At 47.4% G+C, this 22410-nt stretch overlaps 1 long non-coding RNA gene across 2 annotated transcripts in view; it reads left to right on the forward strand.

Moving 5' to 3' along the window:
- The first annotated feature begins 297 nt into the window (after positions 1-297).
- LOC140915534 (uncharacterized) overlaps positions 298-22410 on the forward strand; it is a 46991-nt gene continuing 24878 nt past the window's right edge. Inside the window, exon 1 of one of the 2 annotated variants that reach the window (XR_012160191.2) lies at positions 298-397. This is a non-coding gene — a long non-coding RNA (uncharacterized LOC140915534). Of the gene's footprint in view, positions 398-6040; positions 7757-22410 lie in introns of those variants that run through there. The other variant, XR_012160192.2, reaches the window with a different exon arrangement.

Raw genomic sequence — 22410 nt, forward strand, 5'->3', positions numbered from 1 at the left:
CAGCATTTCCATGGCGCTCAGCGCGGCCTTCCAGACACGGGGCAGGACGGCAGCTTGGCAGAGACTTACGCAGGGGCTCCTCCGTGCAGCCGGCGTGTTAGTGGCAACAGGGTCTGGCAGGAAACGGAGGCTGAGAGAACTGACTGGGGTTGGAGAGGTGGCGACGAGACCACGGCCTCCTTGCTGCTTATCGCTCAGCAGCAGACGGGGCTCTGCACCGGAGAGAGAGGCTGAATAAGTAACTAAAACAAACACGTCAACCAAACCAACTTTCCTTGGCCCCTGCGCCCCGGGGCTCTAAGTCACTCACATCTTACCCAGGGCAGCTGATTAGCAGAGCCATTTCTCAGTGGCAAGGCAGCGCGGGATGTGGCAGATCACACTGCAGCAGGCTGAGGTGAGGAGATCGCTTTTTGCCCAAAGCCAAATTACCTTGGAAATTAAATGCTCTTTTGCCACAGAGGAAGCAGAGTTCTCAGGGCCCAAGCAGACCCTGTCACTGTGAGAAAAAGCCTGTGGCTATTTTAGCTCTGATAAGAAGAATCTAGCATTGGCGGGTGGTGGGGAGGAGGATACATAATGCCCTGGACGCTGTCGTTCTTTCATATCAGAGGACAGACCCACCACGCTTGCACCAGAGCTGGGCCGTGGAGTGACTCCGCTGGCTGGCTCAGATTCGTGCGCCAACTGCAGAGGGCCTCTTTGCATTAATAGTCGCTGTAGGCAGGGCGACCTCAGCTAACAGGAGCGGCTGAGGAAATTCCAAAGCTGAAGTTAGACACCGTCCTAATCCTGCCCCAGGTAGCCCTGGGATAACGTAGCCCCTGTAGGCCGTGAGATTCCTCACTGAGCCCCGGCAGCACGGAATCTGGGCAAGCTCACGGCTGAGGGAGAGCCATGTTCTGTGTGGTTTTAGTAAAGCCTGAGGTGGGAGCCGGGAGCCCTGGGGGGAAAAAGCCCAAGGTGCACACACACGTGCAATGGATTTTGCGTCGGTCAGTGCTAGTGAAAGGTACTGGCTTGTTTGATTCCCACATTGGCAGGTGGAGCCTTCAAAGCACCAGCCACAAATGCAATAAAGATCTTCCCCTAAAATCAAAGGGATAGACCACAAGGATCAACTGAGTACAGGGGACAAAACAGGAAGGGGAGTGAGGCTAGGGGCCTGGGAGGGGACACTAAGCAGAGAACCCTGGACAGCACCCAGAGGTGTGAAAGGCACTAGCCTATTTAAGTCCTAGGAAGTCACCCATGGAGTGGCAGAAGCCACCCATGGAGTGGAAGCCCCACCCCTCAGAAGAGGGAGGGGCCACAGAACCAGGATTTCATGGGCAACAAAAAAAGTCAGCCCACAGGAATGAGTGCCATAGGGTCAACAGGAGGGAAGCCTGAATGGAGATCCCCCGACAGCACCCACTGTGCCAAGGAGGTGTGAAAGGCACTGCGAGCCCTTGCGACTAAAGTCCTCTCCGGCATTGCTCCACAGTGCAGATACAGCACAGGCAGAGCGAGCATCACCATGCTGCGACCGAGCAAGGCTCCTTGACTCTGACCAGAGAGTCTCCCCTGTAGAGACGAGATGGCAATTCCTGCCCAAGGCATTTCTAACCTTTATAAACTGGGCTTGGTCATTTCTGGGTTCCCCGGTCCAGCCAGAGAGAGTTCCTACGTTCCCCACCTACCCCACCTGCATATTAGCAGCTCCACTTTCTGGGCCCTTGTGTCTCTTGGGCACTCATCCATCACGTGTACTCTTAGCAAAGTTTTTTTGGCCCAACAAACTTTATTACAGGCAAATGTGTGTCTGAACTAAAGGTTCGTTACAATCCAATCAAACCTGTAGTCCCTGGCTGGCCATTTCTCTTCCTCTTCCAGTGCTGTTATCTCTTGGGCAGGCTTATTGGAGGACTCTTATCAGGCTTTCTAGACATTTGTGCTAATGAGTTCCTGTGCATCAGCGATTTCTCACTGCCAGTGTCTCACCTGGCTGTGCACAAAAACAGCTATTTCCCAGTTGCGCCCCAATTCAGCCACTCGAGATTAAAGAGCTGAAAGAGCTGGATAATGGGAATAGAATGAAAAGGGAAATGTTGGGTCTAAGTAATAAAAGTATCAGCAGTCAGGCAGTGGACAGCCAGAAATGCCGGAATAAATCAGAACCATGAATGATACTTTGTGCCTTTTGTCCTCGGATCTCACAGTACGCTACACACGCTCAACATGAATCAAGTCCCTTACCTCTGAGAAAAGATTATTATTTCCACTTGACAAGAGATGGACAAAGTGATGCTCAGAGAGATCAAGCGGCTTGTCCAAGGTCACAGACTGAGTTGGTAGCAGAACCATGCTTTGAACCCAGATCTCTTGAGATACTCCCTATTTGATTACAAATGGATCATATTGCCTCTGCTTAATCCTCTTCTGCTTTTCAGCAGCCTCCTCCTCTGGCTTCCCCCCTCCCTTACTTAATTCACTTTCATCCTGTCTTCCTTCCCCAACAGCTTTCTAAACATATCACAAAATATTACTGACCCCACCACACACAATTTCCTTCCACCCAGGAATTCATGTTTAAGAAGGAGAGTACTGGTCCAAACACAATAGGAATTGCTGGCTTCCCCACATCTTTCATCCCAAGTTTAAATCAGGCCCAATTTCTCCATTTCTGAGGAGTTCTGACTTCAGGTAGCACCAGTTGGTTATTTCCACCTCCCAGGTTCCAGCTCCCACTGGGAGCAACTGTGTCAAAGTACCACATGGCAGGGTAACAAGCCTTGTGGATGGGGGGAAGCGGTAGATGTGGTATATCTTGATGTTAGTAAGGCTTTTGATACTGTCTGTCATGACCTTCTCATAAACAAACTAGGGAAATACAACCTAGATGGAGCTAGTATAAGGTGGGTGCAAAACTAGTTGGAAAACCGTTCCCAGAGAGTAGTTATCAGTGGTTCACAGTCAAGCTGGAAAGACATATCAAGTGGGGTCCTGCAGGGATCAGTTCTGGGTCTGGTTCTGTTCAATATCTTCATCAATGATTTAGACAATAGCCTAGAGAGCACACTTATAAAGTTTGCGGACAACACCAAGCTGGGAGAGGTTCCAAGTGCTTTGGAGGACAGGATTAAAATTCACAATGATCTGGACAAACTGGAGAAATGGTCTGAAGTAAACAGGATGAAATTCAATAAGGAAAAATGCAAAGTACTCCACTTAGGAAGGAACAATCAGTTGCACACATACAAAATGGGAAATGACTGCCTAGGAAGGAGTACTCAGAAAGAGATCTGGGGGTCATGGTGGATCATAAGCTAAATATGAGTCAACAGTGTAACACTGTTGCAAAAAAAGTAAACATCATTCTGGGATGTACTGGCAGGAATGTTGTAAGCAAGACACAAGAAGTAATTCTTCCTCTGTACTCCGTGCTGATACAGCCTCAACTGGAGTATTGTGTCCAATTCTGGGTGCCACATTTCAGGAAAGATGTGGACAAATTGGAGAAAGTCCAGAGCAGAGCAACAAAAATGATTAAAGGTCTAGAAAACATGACCTGTGAGGAAAGATTGGAAGAACTGGGTTTGTTTAGTCTGGAGAAGAGAAGACCGAGGGGGGACATGATAACAGTTTTTAAGTACATAAAAGGTGTTATGAGAAGGAGGTAGAAAAATTGTTCTCGTTAACCTGTGAGGATAGGACAAGCAGCAATGGGCTTAAATTGCAGCAAGGGAGGTTTAGGTTGGACATTAGGAAAAACTTCCTATCAGGGTGATTAAGCACTGGAATAAATTGCCCAAGGAGGTTGTGGAATCTCCATCATTGGAGATTTAAAGAGATTTTAAGGAGGTTAGACAAACACCTGTCCGGGATGGTCTAGATAATACTTAGTCCTGCCTTGAGTGCAGGGGACTGGACCAGATGACCTCTCGAGGCCCCTCCCAGTCCTATGATTATTACTATCTATGAGTTGACAATACAGTCTGTGGAGTTAAACCCTCGCCTGCGGTCCAGTTGTTTCCAATGCCCACAATACCTCCGTGCTTGAGACTCATATGAAAACAAAATTATAGCTATAGGGTAAATAGAATTCTTTAAGCACCCTTGGAAATCTATCTAATGAGGGTTGTGGTGCCCTCAATGGTAGGTCAAGTCACCACTCTCATGCCACCCTCCCCCACATCCCTTTACCCCACCCATGTTGCTTGGAGTGAGTGCATCTTATCACGCCAATTCTAATGATGCTCATTATGTTCTGCTTTTTGGTGTGGATGATGGAAAATGGCATGGCCATTCTTTGTCTCTTACTCTTTTTAAGTATTCATTTCCCTTTTTCTCTCCCTCCCCAACCTTCTCCCCTCCTCCCCCAGTGCTACCATCCTTTGATGGGCTGGACTTATTAAGACCGAAAGGGATTTGCCATGTGTCATTTTCAAAGGTCTAGGGTCAGGAAGATTTAATTGCTGGATTTTTCACAGAGGGTGTTAACATTTATTAAAGTCAGTTTCTCTGATTTCCTTTTAATGAGACGACAACTGTGTGCATGAGATAACGTTAGGTTCAATCGTATGGGACTCGCAGAAGGCTTAAAATAATCAGACCAAGGGAAAGAAAAAAACGAACCAAACCACACCAGTTCACTCCACCTCTTAAACAATTATGTAGCAGCAGCAAGAAACCACAATAATTTCCATGGGAGTTTGCAACAAGGCCAGGCGTGATGGTGGCTTTTCATTTTATTTTTAGATGCTCACATTGAGAAACATAGCTGGCAAAGTTTTTTATTAAAAAAAAGGCAGAAAAACTGAATGGCCAACAAAAGTGTCTTTTAGAAGGAAGGGATGGGAATGGGGCTTTATACTGAGGGAGTTCTGCTTCTTTTTTACGTCGGCTGCATTGTACGGCACGGCTAATCTAGTTTGTGATTTTCAACTTTTAGGGTCAAATTTTCACAGGAGACGTCTGAACTGCAAACTGCCAGCATCTGTGAGTTGGCCAGTTGGCATGTACAAAACCCTGGATTTAGGGGTGCTATTGTGCAGCGAGCTATCTTGTACCTGCAGCTATGGATCTATGGATGAATGCTGGCCTATGCCACCGGGAAAATTCAGAAGGCACCTTAGAAAAGTTAGCTCTGCAACTTGGGTCCTAAATATCTTCTTAAGCTCTATGCCAGCATTTCCCAGTGTGGGGTGCACTTCTTTATGGGGGTGCAAAGGACTAGTCGGGGAAGGGCACAGAAGAACTGTGTAAATAAGATGCAATGGCCTCTAGCCACAAGGGGTGGGGTTGATGGGGCTGTGACCACTCGGAGAAGGCCCGTGCTCACTTTGTGGTGCAGGGGAGGGAGTTGTGTGTGAATATCTGGGTAGGAACAGCTCCGACTTAGGGCTTTTAGGAGGGCCAGAGGAATGATTTTCCCTCCTCTGTCTCATCTCCTTCCCTACCCCCAAAGTACTTAACTACCGACTCCAGAGCACCCAGCAGTAATAATAGAATGAGAGGATCTCTCCATGGCTGACCTTTAAACCTACAGAGATGCAGGGCAGTTTATCACAGACCCAAACAGACTGGGAGAGCTCTTTGGGGAAGGGGCTGCCATTTACCACTTGCTTATATAGAGCCGAGAACAAAAGGAGTCTCACCTGGTGGTGGCCTCCAGGCCCAACCGCAATATAACTCATAGTAATCAAGTGGAACACAATTACTCAAAATTCACTGAAACGAATGTGCTGTGTGTCTTCCGCTCCTTTGCTCTCCTCCTTCCATGTCTTTAGCCTCTTTCCTTTCTCCTTCTAGTTCCGGCCCATTCTATTCATCTTCCTCCCCTTGTCTCGTGTCTCTCTATTGTTGTCTCTTCTGTTATTCTCCCTCCCTTGGACCATATCTCTGGGTCTTCTGTTGAAGAGCAGCAGCCCATCTCCTTTCATTTGCTTTGTCTCTTTGTTATTTGCCACCCCATCTCTGTTGTCCACCCCTCCTCTCTCCCTCTTTTTGTGCTCTTCCCAACTCACAAGCCATTTGTGGGTCTCCCTGTTCTCCTCATCCCCACCCCTGGGATATTTCACACTCTCCTTCGCTCTTCTTCCTAGCATCTTCCTCTCTCCTTTTCTTTCCTGATGTCCCTCACTCCCTCTCTCCCGGTAGGTCCAGAGGGAGACACCATGAATTACCAATGGCCGTGGGAAAGAATCCCAATCCCAGACTGTCCTTTCCATGCTGGTGATGGTGAAAGTTATCTAAAAAAGAGCTAGAATGTTATTAGCCCTGATCCTTAAGGAGACCTAAAAATCACAAGGAGAGGGGATATGATTCTGGGCTTTGCTGTTCTCAAAGACTCACCCTGTACACTAGTCAGATCGGCCAGAGTGGAGAGGTCCTGTCTGTATTTTGGACACAGAATGAACTCCCCCAGAGCAGATACAGTGCTATTTCTCAAGGCCATTTGATTGGGCCTGGCAGCTTTGGAGGTTCTCTCTCTCTCTCATGCAATTAAACCCTGTGCTTTCTTTTCAGTCTGCTAAATGAAGCCTAAATGATCATAATTGAGAAGTCACTGTTTCATTTGGCATTATTGCTCCACATATGCACATTTCCAACAGCTGCTTGTTCTAACTGAAAGAGGCGGACGGCTCGCTTCCTTTGGTTTAATGGTATTTTTCTCCTCTTGAATCACTAACTGATCTGTCCCACAAAAATAGGAAGAAAGAGGAAAGCATTACAAGCCACAAGGTTTGCGGGAAACCTGGGTTTGACTCCTAAACCTTGCCACTCACTCTCCACGGTGGTAGGGAGTAGGAGACCCTGGGAGGTAGGCCTTGAATCACACTGACCCATGGTTGCCTTGTTTAGATGACAAAGAAGTGTCATTGATTGGTTTTGAAGAGAGCCCTGGAACGATTGCCTCAGCCAGGAGACGGAGGGGTGAGAAGATTATTAGACTGTGAAGGTGCCTCTACCCTACAAAGGTTTTTCAGTACAGGAGCAGCCATGCCAGTGCTAGCAATGGTGTATTAGCTTAGACTGGCTGTGGACATTTTCCACACTGTATCATAGAAACAATGCTGGAAACCGGCTACGGAAAGGGATCTGACCTTTCTTGCATGATGAGCAGACCCAGTGAGAAAAGACAACTGGCTGCATTTATGAAGGGGGTGTTCTAGGAGGTCTGACTTATATTAGCACCATGGCAGAGCTGGGCCTGCACCCTCCCTTCCATGGTGGAGGTCGGAACTGATTTCTGAGAGGCTTGTTTTCATTGGGCAGGGAAAGGTAAGGGCACCCCCAGATTTGGATGTCAGAGCTGAAAGTAAGAGTAATCCGCTTCCTCCCTTCCTCCCTCCTTCACCTCAACACTAGTTACATCATCTCAGATGGAAACAGAAACATTTCTGGCATCAGAGAGAAGGTGCTGGCTAAAAAAGAGTTGATCCAAGTGCTTGGAAAGGGGTGGGAGTGACAGGGAAGGCCCCAGACACCTGAAAAGTTGCAGAAAGAAAAAGGACAAGAGGGATGGAGGGAGGCTGGTGTCACTTGCTTTTTGCATCAACATGGTTCCAGCCTCTATTTTCCACGTAGCCCCATTGCTCAGTGGCTCCTCCTCTGTCCACACATAAATCCTCTTAAAGACCCACTTCTGCCATGCTGCTTGCCATGAATCTAGCTGACTTGTATATTAACTGCCCACTGTTCCCTTTCTCCTAGCCATTTGCTGCTCCTGTGTCCTTAGACTGTGAGCTCCACAGGGCAAGCACCATCCTTTGTGAGTATTGGTGTGTGCCCAGCACATCAGAGGTGCGACCGTAAATAAACAATTCATATCCATTTGGAGGGGATGTGTACTTTGATGGGCCCATTCCCCCTCTCCAGATCCTCCCACCCTGCCTAGTCTGGGGACTCAAAAACATCAGCGAATTCATCTTCCCGGTGGATTTCTTCTTTTGCTCGGTTGCTGCTGGCTTGCTTCCCGAAGCAGCCAGCACCTGCCTCTCCACTGGAGTTGAAGCCATGCCCTCACCCCACCTCCTTTCCCTCTTCTCTAGGCTCACATTTTGTAAATCTTTATTTCAGAAGATGGATCTAGAGGTGGCGCCGTTCCAAAGTCACCATACGCCTTAAATCCCTGCCACTTCCTCGACCCTCCTGGAAGAAGCGGTCCAGCTCAGAAGGGAGATTCCCTGGAAGGACAGCTTGGCTTGCTGTTCCACTCTGCCTTTTTGCCGCTGAGGACTTAGGACCTGATCCAAATGCCACTGGAACCAACCAGAGTGCCAATAGGTTTTGGATCAGGTCCACACCCAGTTTCTCCCTTGGCTACTCGGGAAGGAATGGAATGTCTCCTGCCTGCAGGGTGCGGCCTGTGCTTTGTGTCTCTTCTCCCCCAGCTTCCTTTGTTCTGCATTGCCCTCCCACGGGATTCCACTGCCCTACTTTTGTCCACCCTTTTCCAAGCAGATAGGGCAAATGCTGTGTTCAGTTAAAGAGGTTTGATTGCTGGAAGCACCAGGAGGCAGGTCATTTAGAGAAAGCAAATTAATTGAAACCTAAACGTACATAGTCAATTTATTGCTGGGAAAGCAATTACCACAACGGTTTGGCCCTTGCTATGTAAGGAAGCAGGACACATTAAGCTGGTTTAACAGCTGCCTTTTATTCCACAAGCAAGAAGAGTTTATATCACCGGAATCTTTCCTTTAGTTCCCATCTCCCAGGCTCTTGGTCTCCTGGCTTTGATCTTTAAAGAGACAGTACTCTATGACTGCAGTTATAAATTAAAGCGATGGAATTTTCCGGCGCCTTTGGCAAGGACGCTACGCAAAAAGAGGTCTGTCTGAAAACAACTAATGGTCAGATGCTGAAAGAGTTTTCCCTCCTCTGTTCTTCTTTGAACAGATTGATTTGGGGGAGCGTAAGGGAATGTGATGTGCTCTGGGCACACGTTGTCTTGAACATGACAGGTTGCGATATTTACTACTGAATCAGAGGCTTCCCTTTTACGGCGCTTGCTTGTAAAAATATCTGAGAATCCAGAGCAGAAATATAATCTTTATTGCTTGAAGACTTAAATGCAACTGGAGGAGCAGGTGGAAGAGAGGTCATTCCACGTCAGAAAAACTCCAGCCCTCCAGGAGAATTCTGGCAGGGCCAAGACCCTCCACCAATGAGAAACAAGAGAGGAATGTGAACACTCAGTGACAGTTCAGGCCCAGAGAGGAGGGCACCATTTTCACCTAACCGCTGAAAGTGGATACCTCCACATAAGAGTTTTCATGGTGACCCATCTGCTTTGTTTAGCCAGAACTGGCACGCCAATGTCTTCCGCACACACAGAATGGGGAGAGTAAAGCTTTAGACCCCTCCCTCAATTTATATTGTCTCCTACTACAGGGGAGAAAAGCCCCAGATCTTTTCCCTACGCTGGAAATCACTGAAGGTGGGTGGATTGGATGGGGAAAGATGGAGGTGGGAGAACCTCAGAAAAATCTGGAGTATGGAAATAAGGTGTAAATAAGCATCAAGAGTTCAGGTGCTTTTGAAGACCGTTGGACTTTTGGGGGTTCACTCATTCTTAACTCCAAGGTGTAAAACAGGCAATGCATTGGGCACCAGGGAGAACAAGACTCTGCCTTGAGATTGTTGCGCACTACAGAGTCAAGGAGTGTTCCTTTATGATGCATTCAAGTCATGTGCCTAAGAGGCATAAGCCATTTGGACACATGGCCACGGGAACTGAAGTGAGACCAATTCATTTCAGAGAGGTCACCAAAGGCTGTTAATGTGCCAGAGTAGTTCCTTAGTGTAAATGCCTTGTAAATTATTAGTATGGAATTTAGCTATCAAGCCACTCTCATAAGTAACATCCTATTAACTCTTTATCGCTTGAAGGAAGCCTTCACATTAAAGAGCAATAGTTCTGAGCCAGGCTCCACTGGAGAGCCGACAACCCCATTAAACAAGCTGTAATGTTTTCCCAATCATGCTTAATTGCTTCAAAGCTGATTGGTATAAAACCTCTAGGCACCAGCTTCTAACTTCCATACAAATTAAGGGTTTTAAGCCTCCTTCCCTGCGTTCCTGCCAGTCTGAAAGGAGCAAGTCTCAGGACCGTATTTACAATGAGTATTGTTCTCCGCACTGAGCTGCTTCAAGCCAGGGGAGCTGGTAAGCATGCAAGTGCTTGCTTGTCTTCGAGGCTCACTAACAATGGGAGCCGGAGAAGGGTTTTGCTCCAGAATTACATCATTGGCACCTCCAAAGGGAAGCTGCATACTCAGAGGAAGCAGCCAAAGCTCATCAGAAAAACAGCACCTGCAACATCTATGAGTAGCCACGGCTCTTTGCATTTGTCCCCCCCCTCCGCCTCTCTTGGCATTAGTGTGATGTTCAGTACATGCAATGCTTCCTTGCTGTGTCTTGTTAAGCTGCAGGCTCTGGGGCTAGCTCCATCGCAGCTCATTATACCCTACATGCCATTCACACTACTAGCTCTTGCTCATCTTTTCCCCCATCCACCAGTCTCTCTTTTTCTCCCTTCTTGCTATGCCCCTTGCCTTCTTCCTATCTCTTGCTCCCCTCCCACCTCTTTCCCACTTAATCACATTGCAGCTTTTCTAGCCAGACGGGTGGCCCGTCAAAGAGTAACACGCGTGGAAGCAGCGGAGGTGGCAGACCCAGAATTTGCACAGCCTACGTCCGGAAAGGGGAGGCCACTAGCAAAGAGAAAGTTCTCCTGTACCTCCTCCTATCAAAGGCACAGGGTGGAGCCCCTGGGCCTTAATGGGTTTGTGTGCACCACACGTCTCATGCTTGCTCCGAGAAGGTTATGAACTCAGGCGCGTTTTGAAAGGAATACGCCTGCCATGGACTGCCGTTTAGGTGAGACGGGGCCAAGTGTGGCAGGGCAGAAATAACATAAAGGAAATCAGCTCTGAGGAAAGCGCAAACCCACTGCAATTTAGACTGTAAATTCAGGGCGGGGACCGTTTCTTTATTATGCGTATGTACAGCACCCCGAACAACGGAGCCCTTCTCTCAGCTGGGGCCTTGGGTGCTGCCCTAATACAAATAACAGGTTTCTCAATTTTGAATGGCTGGAAAGAGCCCCTTGTTAATAGACCCCATTACCCTATTGCAGCAGAGAGAACCCATCCAGATTTCCCTTCAACCACAGCCCCCAAGTGCTGGGCATTACAGCCAGGAGCACAAGCCCTCAGGAGAGCTGGGACAAGGGGAAGGTACTGTATGCCCCCTTTGTGCTCCCTGGGGTTTGTCTGACCCATACTGGAAGTTAGAGCACCTTCAGGGCATGCAGCAGGCCCCCAGGGGCCTGTATACTGGGCGCGACCCCTGGCGTGCTGCTCTGCATCTAACGTCTTATACCACGGTAGAGAGGGGCATAGAGCCCTGCCTGGGGAGTCCTCCATTGCCTTGTTAGGGCAGCGCTGCACCACCAGAAGAAACAGCAAAGCCATTTTTCAATGGCTATTTGCCACCCAGCTCTGCTCTACAGGTACTTGAGGGGCACTGTTGGGTTTGGAGCACGCAGTACCTCAGTGGGTGTGAATGGACGCTGGGGGCACTGGGATTTCCTGCAAACAAGAAACCCAGTGTGTCCTGGGGACAGACCAGCTGGGACTGGAAAGGAATGGCCACACAGCTAGATGGGGCGCAGCAGCTGAGTTGTACGATAAAACAGGGGAGTAAAAGTAAAAAAACGTCTTGCCCCTTTCAGAGCCCACCCCAGGATTTCCCTCTGCCAAAGTAACAGTCAGGGCTGACAAGCTGAAGAGAGGACACTGACACTGCCAAACTCAGCCCCTTCCTTCCCTACAGCACGTCCCTTTATAGTGTGTATGTTGTTTAGTTAATTTGCTACAGCTGGCCCAGCCTTGTTCCCCTGCCTTCAGGGCAGGTAATTGTGGCCCTTTCTCTAGCCATGGGGAAAAGGTTAACCCTTTGTCTGCCAGGCTCCAGGCAAGGGTCTATAAACCCGTCATAGCCATACAGGCCCCTTTTGTAAACTCGGGTGAGCTTGGTGATGGAAGTGAAAACTCTGTCCTTCTAAGTCATTTCTGCCTGCCTCCAAGGAGCAGAAGGAGCACAGCTGTTGTGATTACTTAGCCAATTACAGGAACCAGCAGGCTGGTTTCACTCCAGTGAAGGCGAAGCCACAAAGCTGGGACAGATTCCTCCCCCCAGCCCATATAACATTTTCCTGTTTCAACTTTTTCTGTAAACATTTCAGGCTCTTATAGTAACTTAATAGAAGTCCGGGTGGAAAGCACACGCCAAGTGAAGCCCAGCTGTGCAGGCACCTCCCTCCTTTATGACCTGCATGGATTAAGTCAGGGCATAATGTTAGGGCATAATGAATGTATTTAAAGTCAAAGGTTGACTCCTGATATGAACACGCATGTGTCTTCTTGGAAGTAACGATTGCTGTATTTCCCCCAGAGGGTTCAGGTGAACTCCCACTGCACCAACGAACTGCTCACAGATAGCTGGTCTTGTGCTAAAGACACTACAGGAGAGAGCTATGGGCTGTGGGTTCAGTTCCTGTCTCTCCCCTCAGACAACTTCTGTAAGGTATTTCTGCCTCAGTTTCCCCTTTCTAGAAGGGGGCTAATGATCCTTTCCCAGATTGCAGGTGTCTTGTGAACCGAAATCCACAACCAGGGTGTGCGTGTAAATACCCAGAAGGAGTGACCCTTGTTCTCACTAGCCCCGTTCCTTGGCTGACTCCTGGTGGGTGTTCTGTAAGCATCTTGATGCAAAAGCTTGGGCCAGCAACAGCCACTCTCTTGGCAGGCTGTTGAATTCTGTGCCTGTCCTTGGTGATGCTGATGCACCCCTGGCTTCCTTTCCCAAACAGGGCATCAGCCAGTTCAACCACAACGATTATTATCTGTTGGGCTCTGCGTGGTCCCCTTGCTGAGGAGCCAAGCTGCCAAGAAGCTGCCTGGAGTCTGACCCTCTTCAGTACATGGATTTTGCTCAAATGCACAGAAGGGCAATTGCTGAGGGCAAGAAATGTGCCCTGAGGCTGAGGGGATAGGAAGGGTTGTGTTTTGGAAAACAGCAGGATTTGGGTGGCTGAGGGGGTGGGAGGCTTGTCTGCTGTTGTGTGGGGATCTGACAAGCAGGAGAGGGCATTAGGTTGGGGCGGGGGAGACTTTTCACTATGGGGGTGGCCTGTCGTCCCCTCTGGCCTTCCAGATTCTATTCCCTCAGGCCTCCTCTCACCCCCATTTTCCAGCCTCCTTTTTCTCGGCAGAGTCGTCTGGCATCTGCCCTTCCTTACCAGTCAGAACATTACAGCCAAGTGCCAGAAGAGCAAAGCCCCAGTTTGTTGGCTTCACACTGGTTATAAGAATTGTCTCACACATAAGCCTCAGCAGCTGCTCTACCCTGGCCAGGGGCAGGCTACACTTTCCCCTTCCACAATGAGCCAGGAGGGAAGCAGGCCTACCAGATCGGGGGTTGGCCTAGGAATCAGGGGACCTGGGGTCTATTCTGGGCACTACTCGGGTATGTTGAGCAAGACTCTGCCTCAGTTTCCCTCACTCTGTCTGCCATGTCGATTGAGCCTATAAGCTTTTTAGGGCAGGGACCATCTCTCACTATGTGTCTTGGCTGCACCTAGCAACATGGGCCCCTGATCTTAGTTAGGAGCCTTCATGGGCTACCATAGTAAAATAATGATAGGCTCCACAAAATGAACACAAGGGGCTGCACTTTCCCCCACCCCAGGAATGACTGTGCTAAGTTTTCCTCCCCGGACATTTTAATTAATAATTTTTTAACAGTGAGAGTAATTAACCATTGGACCAACTTGCCCAGGGTCAGCTGGATTCTCTATCACTGACCATTTATAAATCAAGATTGGTTGTTTTTCTAACAAGATCTGCTCTGGGAATTATTTTGGGGATGTTCTCTGGCCTGTGTTATACAGACAAGATGATCACAAGGGTCCCAGCTAGCTTTGGGACCGGTGAAATTGCTCTTACAAGCCTCAGACCAGCCATTGGTGCTGAAGAGCGGGTGAGTTGGCTCAGTTTAGCAGGAGAGGAAAGCTCCCACTATTCACAATCGGCCAGAGGAGTCAAGTCAACTGGAGAAGCAACTTATTATTTTTCTTCCTCCACCCTTGGCCCTTCCAGAACTCACATAATCACTGACTGATGTTGTACCTTAAAACATCCAGAGTGCATCAGGCCTCACTTTAAAGCCCGAAAGCGCACAGGCCAGTGGCCTGGAGCTTTGGTGGAACTTACTGGAGATATTTTGATAGCAAAATGCCCAAAGGAGGATTTCTGGGTGATGTAGGGGGTCCATGTGCCTGGAAGGACCTCGCCCAGTAACCTGTGAAAATAAATACCTCTACTGTCAGCTTCCACCAGCTCTCAAATGACATTGAAGCCTCGTGCAGAGGGAAGAGTAGCAGGGAGACACGCAATCCTATGATTGACAAAACAAAGGTAGCATTTCGCACGACAACAATTGACATGGCTGATCCTGGCTGTTCCTATCTTTTGCTGCTATTAATGACCCTTGTGTCTGAACGACAGCCTCGTCTCTTTTCGGCTAGCTCCTCCTCCTGGGTGATCCTGCCAGGAACTCATTACTAGCCAGGGTTTGTGATGATAGTCTGTTGCCATGGAAATTGAATGTGATGTCATCCGTTCAACATTTTGACTTCACACTGGAGACAGAGTCCCTGTACCATTGGGTAATTAGCAGATGGGCTCAGAAAGATGGTGGAAGCTCTGTGAAAGGTGGATGGGTCTCTCTTGTGAGCTTGATACGTTGGAAAGCAGATCTTGATACGTTGGAAAGTTTCCTTGAGGTGAAAACGCCTCTAAATGAAACATGAGAGCCAAGCTGAAAATGCAGGTGTGTCAGGAGACCAGTTACAACAGGGTTGTCTCCAGACTCTGTTAAAGCACTACGTTGTCTTACAGTGTGGATTGGAATCTTAACCATCCCACCAAACCCTGTTAAAGCCTTGGATAGTCCATGTTGTAATTTATAAAAGGGTATAACAGCTTTGGATATGGTTATGGGTCCTAGGGAAGATGTGGGCATATTAATGTCAGGACCCAAGAGGTGAACCAGCTCCAAATCAGGGACAATAGTGCTCCACCTACCTGACATTCCACCACACAAGGGTTAACACATTTCCCTTTGAGTGCTCAATAAAAGCTATCCTAATAGTTTAGCTGTTCTCCTTTGAAAAGAACAATTAACAGCACCAGAGGTTGCCCTTTCATCTCGCTGTATGGATTACCACACTAAAGGGAATTGGTTATGAGGATAGAAAGGTTCTGACATTTCGGTCTTGAAGGAGCTGCTTTGTGAGTAAGTCTTTGATTTGTTGTTGTTGATATTTTATTTTTAGCTCTCTCTCTTACACACACACACACACACACACTTTTAAATATCAATGGCTGTCCATTTCAGAAGATCTATATTTTCTGTTAAGTTTCTTCAGAAATGTCAGGGTTTTTTTTGTGTGTCTCGTAATATATCTATATTTTTATTCCCCAAACAAAAATACGTTGTTATCCTAGAGCTAAGGTTGCTCAAGTGTAAATATGACCAACACAATCACAAAAATTTAACGGGAAAAAAAGTTTCCCAAAAATCTCACCACTAGTTTTTCTTTATTTTTCATCAAAATTAGAAATTTTGATGAAAATGTCATTGAATATTGAAAAATTTCAACAAGCAAGTAGGAAAAATCCTCATGAAATTGTAAGCAATATTTTTCCTGGGTTTTTTTTTGTTTGTGTGTGGAAATTAGAAATTTTAATGAACTATTTTGTCAAAAAATTGAAATCTAGAAAATGTCAACCCACTTTACTAGTTAAACCAATATTCACACCCACCAACCCATATCCATGTACTCACCCACCCACCAACAAAACTCCTACCCTTTATCCCCTGAATATTCACAGACTCCCTAGCAACACAGTAAGTTCACAATTATAACACACGAAGTCACCCACAATGCATATATCCAATTCCTTGTAGCCACACTGAACCACAAAATCTCAGGCAGAGCAGGGGAGGCAGGCTGGATGGATATAGTATCAGTAATACATGATGAACTTGAACAGATCCTTTCACTTCTGGCAGAAGTAAAATTTGTCACGATGAAGGAGAAGGAATAACTTTCGTTCCATTTAATTCTTTGCATTTTCGATTGGGCCTGTGGCTGAGATGTGGTGTTAATGGAGAACACTGTGAAGTTTGGAGTCGATGGTGACTGAGGTTATGGACTAAGGCAAAGAAGAATGCTCGGGAGTATATTTACTGGAAGATCTGTAATCACAGGCTACATCTACAGTGCAATGTGAGTCCAGGGCTCAAACACATGCTCAGGCCTAAGCCCCCTTCCTTCTACACCCAAATCATGCTAACCCAGAGCCCCAGGACCCATGGGTTGGAGGGTTTGATCCTGAATCAAGCCAGGACCAGGGTTCAAAACCTGTTGCTTTGCAGTGTAGATGCACCCCCACTAGGCTCATGCTCTGGGAGTCCGCCAAAAGTATCCCACAATCCCTTGGGCCAACTTCCTTTGTCTTCTGGACAGTCAAGTTTGGTGGACAGTCACATTTTCCCACACTGCACTACAAAGGGCTAGAGCAGCCATGTTTTGGGAGTATGCTAGGAAGTCTGGGATATGGGTGGTTAGATTTGGGCCTGCATAATGCAGGGTAGACACTGGAGCCCTGCATTCCTAACCTGGGGTTACAAATGAGTGTAGACATTCAAGCCCTACATTAACACACCCAGTGTCTGCTAACTCAAGTTCGGCTAACCCTCGGCTTACATTGCAGTGTAGACACACCCACAGAAATGTTGGTCTGGAAGGATCTTGAAAGACCATTGAGTCCAGCCCCCTGTGCTGAAGCAGGACCAAGTAAACCTAGACCATCCCAGACAGGTATTTGATGGGAATGCCCTGGCTACCTTTGGCAGACTATTCCAGAAATTAACTACCCTTATCATTAGATAGATTTCCTCATATCTAACCTAAATCTCCCTTGCTGCAGATTAAGCCCATTACTTCTTGTCCTACCTTCACTGGACATGGAGCACAGTCAATCCCCATCCTCTTTAGAGCAGCATTTGAAAACTATTATCAGTAGGGTGACCAGATGCCCCGATTTTGTAGGGAGAGTCCTGATATTTGGGGCTTTGTCTTATACAGGCTCCTATTACCCCCCACCCCCGTCCCGATTTTTCACATTTGCTGTCTGGTCACCCTAATTATCAGGTCCCATCTCAATCTTCTTTTCCTCAAGGCTAAACAGGCCCAGTGTTTTTAACCTTTCCTCGTAGGTCAGGGTTTCTAAACCTTTCATCAGTTTTGTGGCTCTTCTCTAGACTCTCTCCAATTTATTCACAGCTTTCTTAAAGTGTGGCCCCCGGAACTGGATACAGTCCTCCGGCTGAGTCCTCCCCAGGACTGGGTAGAGTGGGACAATTATCTCCGGTATCTTATGTATGACACTCCTGTCGAAACACCCCGCAATACACTCTTTTGAAAAGCTACGAGGTGTTTTATCCAGCAAGCATTACTGAAAATTCAGTTGTCTGCTAAACAGCAATGATTGCAAATTTGGAGGCAACAGCCAATAACTGAAAAGTGCATCGGAAGGAGTTTAGCCCTGCTCCGTGAAGCCAGAACTAAAGAGTCACTATGAATGTCTCCATGCTGTCGTTTCCAATTGCACCACCCCAAGCCTCAGTAAGAAGAGACAAGACGAATGCATTACAAGGTCACAGTAATAATAACTTCATACTTATGCAGGGCTCAGAGGGCTGGATTGTGCCTTTTAGCACAGCCCAGAGCAAGGAATGGTGGGTAAGTTGCACCTCCCCAGGAAACCCTGAGCCTACGGGGCTCCTTTTGAATTGGACACAGTCCCTCCCCTGCTTCCTCCTTGCTCTGGAGGTTAGTCATTTGTGGCTGGCCTTTATTAACTGCAAATTATGTCATCCCCCTCCATCCTAGCCCCTACCCGCCTGTGCCAGCTCATCTTGGCTCCAGACATGTAGGTAAAAGCAGAACTATTCACCCACTGAATCCCTCCATGGAATGGGGGGGGGCGGGAGAAACCCCCCAGTAGCATGAATGGCTAAGCCAGCCTTCCGGGCAATATGCATTAATATTCTCCTGCAGGAATAGACCAGCAATAAATGACTACCCCTGTGGGGAGCAAGGCGGCATTGTGACCCAGAGGCTTATCTGTGAGTCACAGCGCCTCCTGGGGCTACTCCAGGGACAGAGCAACAAATGCACTCCCACCCCCTTGCTCAGGGCTGTGCCTCAAGTTGCCATCCAGCTCTCACTGAGCAATATCCTGCTCTGTCACTCATTGGGAAAATGCTCGATTCTATTACAGGCCGTGCTGGAACACGGCGTTGCCACCTGCAATTGCTGTCAATGGCGGCATGAGGCTTAGGGCAGGGCAGACCCAGGTCTTCTTGCTGTGGTTCTGTTTCTTTGAAGGGAACAATAAAAACATCTCAACTCCTGTAATTTGTGCCGTGAGAGTTCTTAGCAGCGTGTCACAGAATCAACAGACAACAGAAGGGGAAAATAACCTCCAGCCATGGTTCAATTCTTCTGGATTGCTATGGATCACTTCGTAGTGAAGCTTAAATGCAAGGCACATTTTCTTAACAAATAAGAATCTAATGGATTAGGTCCCATCTAATTATGCATTCTGCATTAAGCTGGTGCACCCACTGTCTGCTGCTGCTGGCATAATTAAACTTAATATACTTTTAATGATGTCTTCTTAACTCATGCATTCGTATATGATTAGAATCAAATGCAGACAAGCTGTCACCAGTCCAGGAGAGGATCTTTTTGCAGATCCGGATGGCACTCATGCTGAAATATTAATAATGCAGATTTCAAGGTTAACAACATTGGTTTTGAAGCGGGGAATGCTTGTCATGCCAGCTGAGCTAATCCGAGACAACAAAACGGCAAGCCGTTCAAGTCCCGCCTCTCTCTGTCCTGGCACCAGGAGAATGTGAGTCTTACTTTGTCAGGAAGATAGTGTTTGTAAAATAAAACTCAAAAGGTAAACTAACTGCCCTGGGAGCTGCAGGCAGCAGCCGCTAAGGGAGATGCACATCGAATGCCTTGACCACTGTCCTGACTTCTGTGTGCTTTGTGGTGGTCTCTGCCTTTGAGCACTCAGTCTTCGCTCATCTCCCCTGGGCTGGGTGCTCAGTCTGCAGGGGTGCTGGAACAATTTATAGAGTAGGGTTGCTGTGAGCCACTGAACCAAACTGTCAACCCTGTATAAAATAGAAACCACTTCAAGCCCTGGGGTTCTGCAGCTCTCCCACCCCCAGTTCCAGCACCTATGTCAGTCTGTGCTCTTATAAGCAGAAAGTGGCCTGGTCTAGTGGCTTTGCAGTCAGAAGACTTGATTCTGGATCTGCCACTGATTTGGGGCAAGTCCCTTTGGCCCATATTCACAAAGGTACTTAGGTCCCTAAATCAATGGGAGTTAGGTGCCTAAATACCTTTGTGAATCTGGGCCTTCACCTCTGTGCTTCCCCTCCCACCCCTTGTCTGCTTAGATTATAAACTCTTTGGGGCAGGGACTGGGTCTTATTACATCTCTGTGCAGCCCCTAGTGCAGCTGAGGCTTCTAGGTGTTACTGGGATATTGATGGCAATGAGGAAACAAATGTACTCCCAGCGATTTCGCCTGATTAAACACTAGATTTAAAATAACCCAGAAGTTGCTTCTCACATTTCAGCATCTTGCAGGAAAGGGCTCAAAATTCGACTCCCAAGGAGTCTGTGGGGGAAGCAGCAGGTATTTCTTTAGATACTGCATCGATTACAGAGCACTGCAGCTCAGTCTTGGGTTGTGCATGGAGACATGTATTTGTATGGAGCCGAATTCTTCTGTCCATTGCCCAGCAGCAGAGCTGGCTTTTGGCTTGCCAAGATCAAGCTGTGAAATCATCTCCAATCCTTCTGACAGGAAAGAATTGATTTATTATGCTGCAATATATACTGCGTACAACGCCGTGTACCTTTCATCTAAAAAGTCAGGCCGTATAGAACACGACATGTTATTAATTCTGATGCCAGCCAGAATGAAGAAGGAATTACTGCCAAGGGGATCCAGAGAGCATGTTAAACCATCCCAGCAGAGTAATGAACATACATTGTGGCTGTTACATTATACTGTATTGATCCCCAGGAATGAAAAAGTACCCTGACAGCCATCAAAGGCTCCTGTTAATAACGCTGTGTGCGTGTGCTGTATATAATTAACTCATGGAGAAAGCTGAGCAAATATTCTCTAATTAATCCTCCCAAAGCTCTGATAGGGAGGATTAACCCCATTTTACAGCTGAAAAACAGATCCAGAATGACAAATTCTCCTCTCATTCACAGCTGTGCAATGCCAGGGAGAGTGGAAGTTACCATGTGCACTTCCCCAGGATCACTGAGAGCCCAGGCCTGGGTTCTAGCTGTTAGGCGACAAGGCCTCTTCTGTATAAACCTGCACTTAAAAATAATACCCCCTCCCAAAGTGAAACATGGGCTTAAGTGCTTTGGAAGCTTGGGACCAGTGCACTCAGCACTTTGCAGGGTCGAGCCCTCGCACATCACCTCAACACCCTAATCCAGACCTCACCCTCTGGAGAAGGACCGGATGGGACACCACCAATGCCCCGCCATAAAGTGCTGAAGGAGAGGAGGCATCGGTAATGCATGTGAGGCACTCCCATCCCCCTGGAGGCTGAGCACGTACACTGTCTCTGCAGCATCGTGCAGGTCCCCCTTGTGCTAGGCGTCACCACGCCTCTCCCAGGACACATTGGCTGGTGCAGCAGGGAAAGTAACTGGCTAGGGATAGATTATTTCTGCCACCTGGAGCGAGGGGGAATCAGTGACCTTACTGTGGTTCTCAGAGTCTCTCACAATTTGCTCCCTGGGGCAGCACAACTATGCCCTGCCCCTTACTCAGGGCTTGTGGCAAAGCCACAACCTAGCTTTCCATAAGGATCACATTAGTGGGCCCCTACACACGGCAGCTCTTGTATTATTATTCTTTCTTTCTTTCTTTCTTTCTTTCTTTCTTTCACTTTCAGCACTGAAGCAGATTCTTGAGGCTCAGCAAACCAGCCCTTATGTCACCTGCCAAGTAAAATCATTTCTGCCCTACTCATTTCAATGGGTTATTTAGCTCTCCAGGTTTTTAACTCGGGTCTTACATGGTTTTTGCATCAAGGGAAATAGAAACATTGTCTGTATTTTAAACCTAATCAGTAAATCCAGGAGCACTGTTTGGGTGTTTTACCGCCTGATTCGTCTGGGATGCCCAGTCGCCAGTAGTAACCCTGGCTTTGTTTCCTTCTTTCCACTTTACTAATAACTAACCATTTCTTTCTACAAGACACGCTCAACCAGAAATTACGGGGTTGATGCAGGAATTACTAGTGAAATTCTCTGGCCTGGGTTATGCAGCAGGTCAAACTAGATGATTGTAAGGGACTTAAAATCTATGACTGGATAACAAATGATCTGGCCTGAGCTGCTCACATATAGAAGACAGACACCTGCCCATGTGTAGAGCAGCGTGTGTTTGTACAGCACCAGGCACAATGGTGCTGGTCCATATCTGGGGTTCTTAAGTGCTACAGTAACACATATAATAATAGTATGGAAGGACCTGTTTTTATGTAATATCCTAGTATTGATCCTCTTATGTGGCTGTATGGAATAAACCAGATTAGGGCAGACTTTTTTGTACTCACAAATAGACAGACAGTGTGCAGCATGAGAACATCAGAATGGCCCTACTGGGTCAAACCAATAGTCCACCTAGCCCAGTATCCTATCTTCTGACAGTGGCCAATGCCAGGTGCCCCCAGAGGGAATGAACAGAACAGGGAATCATCAAGTGATCCATCCCGTCGCCCACTCCCAGCTTCTGGCAGACAGAGGCTCGGGACTCTTCAGAGCATGGTTTTGCATCTCTGCCCATCCAGACTAATAGCCATTGATGGACCTATCCTCCATGAACTTATCTAGCTCTTTTTTGAACCCTGTTATGGTCTTGGCCTTCACAACATCCTCTGGCAAAGAGTTCCACAGGTTGACTGTGTGTTGTGTTAAGAAATACTTCCCTTTATTTGTTTTAAACCTGCTGCCTATTAATTTCATTTGGTGACCTCTAGTTTTTGTGTTATGAGAAGGAGTAAATAGCACTTCCTTATTTACTTTCTCCACACCAGTCATGATTTTATAGACCTCTATCATACTCCCCTTTAGTCGTCTCTTTTCCCAGTCTTATTAATCTCTCCTCAATTTTGTTGCCCTTTTCTGTACCTTTCCCAATTCTAATATATCTTTTTTGAGAT

This window comes from Lepidochelys kempii, chromosome 8, assembly GCF_965140285.1.
Source record: "Lepidochelys kempii isolate rLepKem1 chromosome 8, rLepKem1.hap1, whole genome shotgun sequence".
Lineage (NCBI taxonomy): Eukaryota > Metazoa > Chordata > Testudines > Cheloniidae > Lepidochelys > Lepidochelys kempii.